Source organism: Dendropsophus ebraccatus, chromosome 2, assembly GCF_027789765.1.
Source record: "Dendropsophus ebraccatus isolate aDenEbr1 chromosome 2, aDenEbr1.pat, whole genome shotgun sequence".
NCBI lineage: Eukaryota > Metazoa > Chordata > Amphibia > Anura > Hylidae > Dendropsophus > Dendropsophus ebraccatus.
In genome coordinates, this window is record NC_091455.1 from 200,509,078 (window position 1) to 200,514,266 (window position 5,189).

Consider the following 5,189-nt stretch of genomic DNA (forward strand, 5'->3'; position numbering starts at 1 on the left):
CTGCAGGAGATTGTCTTGACCATGTCTACATGCCTAAATGTTACCGCCATGTGATTGGCTGATTAGAAATTAAGTGGTAACGTGCAGTTGGACAGGTGTACCTAATAAAGTGGCCGGTGAGTGTATATTGGGGACAGCACAGGGGGGCTATATACTATTGGGGGGAGAGCACAGGGGGGCTATATACTATTGGGGGGGAGAGCACAGGGGGGCTATATACTATTGGGGGGAGAGCACAGGGGGCTATATACTATTGGGGAGAGCACAGGGGGGCTATATATTATTGGGGAGAGCACAGGGGGGCTATATACTATTGGGGGGAGAGCACAGGGGGCTATATACTATTGTGGGAGAGCACAGGGGGCTATATACTATTGTGGGAGAGCACAGGGGGGCTATATACTATTGGAGAGCACAGGGGGGCTATATACTATTGGGGAGAGCACATGGGGGGCTATATACTATTGGGGGAGAGCACAGGGGGGCTATATACTAATGGGGGAACGCACAGGAGGGCTGTATATAACTGGAGGAGCACATGAGGGTCTATATACTACAGGGACACCTTAAAACTATGGAGGCACAGAGGGGTGTAACTATGTAGGGGTACAGAGGGGTGTAACTACTGTATAGGGGTACAAGGGACCTAACTACTGTATGTGTTGGAGCCTAAAATATTTGTCTGGCAGATTCTGGAGAGAAGATTCACAGCCAGGAGAAGACTTCAAGGTGGCCCATGCTGGATGGAGAGAAAAAGAAAAGGTGACAGACTCTGATCGGAGAAGACGCCCCCGGTGAGTCACTAAATGTAACTGCATAGGGTTGTAGTGTTAGGGGTCATGATGTGGCGGTATTATGTAATGGTATCATTGGTGATATCTTTCTGTTTTGTTTAGTGCAGTTTTTATGTAATATGTAATCACTGTATGGTGGAAATAGTGTTATAAGGTAACTACTGTATGTATTGGGGCTCTTGATACAGTGTGGGGGCAAATTCAGTACATTATACAATGTGCCGAAAGGGAAGGGGGGGCCCACTCTTGAGGGCTGTGCACTGGGCCCACCAATGTATTAAAACGGCCCTGGATAGATAGATAGATAGATAGATAGATAGGAGATAGATAGATAGATAGATAGATAGATAGATAGATAGATAGATAGATAGGTAGAAAATACATGATAGATAGAAGATAGATAGATAGATAGATAGATAGATAGATAGATAGATAATAGATAGATAGATAGATAGGAGATAGATAGATAAATAGATAGATAGATAGATAGATAGATAGATAGATAGATAGGAGATAGATAGATAGATAGATAGATAGGAGATAGATAGATAGATAGATAGAAAGATAGATAGATAGATAGATAGATAGATAGATAGATAGATAGGAGATAGATTGATAGATAGATAGATAGATAGATAGATAGATAATAGATAGATAGATAGATAGATAGATAATAGATAGATAGATAGATAGATAGATAGATAGATAGATAGGAGATAGATAGATAGATGATAGATAAATAGATAGATAGATAGATAGATAGATAGATAGATAGATAGATAGATAATAGATAGATAGGAGATAGATAGATAGATAGATAAATAGATAGATAGATAGGAGATAGATAGATAGATAGATAGATAGATAGATAGATAGATAGATAGATAGGAGATGTATGATAGGTGGTGCAGGAGGCTATATCCCAGTATGCCATATTGATAGCAGAAATAGTGGCAGATGTCATCCCTAGTGAAGCGTGTGATCTCCTCAGTAATATCTGCAGGTAATTCTCACCCTCTGCTTTTTATTAATACACTTGATGCATCTGAAGTAACAAGGCTTTAGATGAGGTCTCATGGACCCCGGTGCACAGACGGTTCCCATTCTCACCATGCTATCTCTGGAAATTCTGATACAATCTCTTCCAAACGGAAGAGTAATCAATAAGTTAATGTTCCATAGTAGATTTCTGATGCGGTGGGGGATGGGCGACGGCTTTCAGAGCATTACTTATGCAACTAATGCCACAAGGCAATCTACACTATGACTGGGGACGGGTTCATTGTTCTCTGTATTATTGGTATAGATGAGGAGAGCATGATGGTATACACCCTGCGACATTATATCATCTGACTGTTGGAGGTTGAATAAAGAAATTCTGGGATTTATCATCATAGACGCCTTACAACATATCAAATGAGAGGCTGGCCCAGATTTTTTAGTCAACCTAAAGCCAAAACTCTGTGGGGGAGATTTATCAAACATGGTGTAAAGTGAAACTGGCTCAGTTGCCCCTAGCAACCAATCAGATTCCACCTTTCATTCCTCACAGGCTCTTTGGAAAATAAAAGGTGGAATCTGATTGGTTGCTAGGGGCAACTGAGCCAGTTTCACTTTACACCATGTTTGATAAATCTCCCCCTGTATCTTTACCCACAGGTAAGAGGCGGTGCAGCCCAGGGGTACCTCAGGCCCTGTGCCCCGCCTCTTTGACACTATACGCACGCAGTTAAATTCTGGAAAGTTTTCACAGTCTGACACATGTAACATCAACCTGTCCACATGGCCCTTTGCAGGATAGGGACATCAAAGATCAAATAATGCTCCTCTATTACACTTATAGGTCTGGTACCCTCTTAGGGCAAAATGCCCCCCCCCCCCCCCATTTGGCTTTTTCACCTATGTAATATAGTAGGAGGTCATGCCCCACATTTTTTTTTATTTTTTTTATCAGATCATTTTTTATTGAAAGAAGACAATGAACAACAGGAAAAAGAAACAGCGGCCACCTCGCAGGGTGCCATTACTACTCATACACCAAAAAGGATAAATGTATATACCGCAAAAGTAGTAGTTACAAAACATTGTTCATTTTACTTCTTCGTTCATTTTACTTCTTCGCATGCCCCACATTTTGGGTGGGACACCATAGATTTGCTCTTCTACAGCTTCTCTTAGCCCTGCAATTCTTAGGACGGAACTAGACTGCCTAATATCTCAGAGCAAGCGAGTGCCGACCTGTCTGTTCAACACTCACTTGCTCCTTACTCACATGCACCGACAGTGTGCAGGGAGTAGCAGGGGTGTGTGTGTCTTGGGAAGCTGCAGGGGAGAAGCTGCCTGGGTGGCCCATGGCCAAGAGTCTGCAATGGGCCACCATTGGCGGTTTGCTACCTCTGGCGCTATTGTTATCAGGATTTTAAGGCCCTATTACACGACCAACAGGAAGCAAGGGGGGTGATGAACTGCGGGGGAGGATCCTTAGATTATCCAGGTGTCCCATAGCAGAGAGTGGTGGTCTGCTGCCGTCACTATCCTTATCAGGATTTTAAGTCCCTGTTACATAGAGTAATTATCGTTCTAAAAACCAGATAAGACTATCTATCGTTAGGGATCATTGTTAGTTGTAAACGAGCGAACGACGAACACAAAATCGTTATATTCACGTTCTTCATGATCTTTCAGCGTGTCAAAATTTTTTTTAGGGGGCGTCTTTCAATAATAAATTACTAATCTGTTCACTTAGTAAGAAATCTTCTGGTCGTTTGTGAAAAAAAACTACACGATCAACCATTTTTCACTCGCAGACATTTAATGCGACCGTGTAGCGACCACCAAAATCATCTTTCAGTATGCCGTAAAATCGATACTTATCGCAAGCGATCGATGGTTACGGCGAATCTTTGAATGACAATCGCTTGGTGTATGAGGGGCTCTGGGTTATGCTTTAAATCAATGAGCAGCCGACATTATTCATGACCTATTGCACAAAACGATTATTAGTTTTAACGGCCGGTAATCGGCCAAGTGCGGCCAATAATGGCTCTGTGTAATAGTACCCTTACCTAGGGGCAGATTTGGTAGCTATGGGAATGTTACACCCCCATGGCACCTGGCAGACTTACATCTTATTGTGTATTACCCCTTTAAAGAACAGAAAAAATGTCACTGCAATAAAGTAAAAAAAATTTTTAGGAAATCTGTCATGTAATATGCTTTATTCTTTATCCTGCAAATCCGGGATTAAAGTCAGCAACCCGTCTAATCCAGGCATTTATGGCAGACTAATTTCTGTTGAACATTCTGCACTTTCCAGTGTATATGGCGTTTGAGCGCGGCTTTCTGGCTGTATCGGGATGCTATAAAGCAGCTTTGTCTCATCCAATTCATTTTGCACTGGCAATTTGTCCCATACTGTGTAAATCAATACATTGACAGATTTCCATCATTTACAACTCATTACATTGCTGTAGAGCCTGTGGCTGTCTACCAGGATCACTAAACAACTGCTGCAAGCCTCCAACACCCCCACAAGACACCTTACAAGACGCTATATACACGATTCTGTAATGACAATGGTGTAAAATAGTCAAAAGGCCATAAAAGATTTAAGTAGCAAATCTATGAACTGGTCCCTTTAAAGACACATTTTCTTTTTCTTTTCTTTTTTTTTATGCACTGAACCTGGAGGCACTACAATACCAGGTCACTGCCTGGAGAGGACAGAGCAAGCTCTATTCCCATCTCCCTGTTCTAAAAATCCATTTAATATATGGTCCCCAGATGGGGGACGTATCAAATATTATACTTATAAGAACAGATACTACACTTGATCTTAGCCAAAATCTAGATCAGACATGTCAAACTCTGGCCCATTATTTTTGGCCCGCCTAGGAAATCAATTGATTTCCTAGAGCTGGCCCACAACAGATTATAATATGGGCGGTCTTCTGGGCGGCCCATACTATAATCTGTTGCGATGTGCGCTGGGAACCTGTCACCCCTGGATGGCTCTTGAACCCACCCTACCCCTGGATACGGCCCCTATACGTCCGCCATCCTGCCGGTCCTGATGCTGATCCTGCTGAGGAGATACGACAGCCAGCTCATCTGCACGGACGGCCGTTTCTCTGCGGTGGCATTGGCATCAGGAGGGGGACCGGAAGGATGGCATAAGTATAGGGGCCGTATTCGGGGGTTCGGGAGCCGTCCAGGGGTGACAGGTTCAGGCCGCAGACAGATCCGGCTCCTCCCCCTCCTCTCCTCCTGGCATGTGAGCCAAAGCTCAGTGCAGGAGATACAGTAAAGTTTTGAGCAACAGCACGTGAGGGCATTGTATGCAGGCTCTGGCTATTGTATGCAGGCTCTCGCTACTGCATGGGGCCTATTCTGGGG

General features: G+C 43.3%; 1 non-coding gene across 1 annotated transcript; it reads right to left on the minus strand.

Moving 5' to 3' along the window:
• Nucleotides 1-4,462: 4,462 nt before the first annotated feature.
• LOC138784972 (U2 spliceosomal RNA) lies at nt 4,463-4,653 on the minus strand. The gene has a single exon (XR_011361993.1). It is a non-coding gene; the product is annotated as a U2 spliceosomal RNA (small nuclear RNA).
• Between the last annotated feature and the right edge of the window lie 536 nt (nt 4,654-5,189).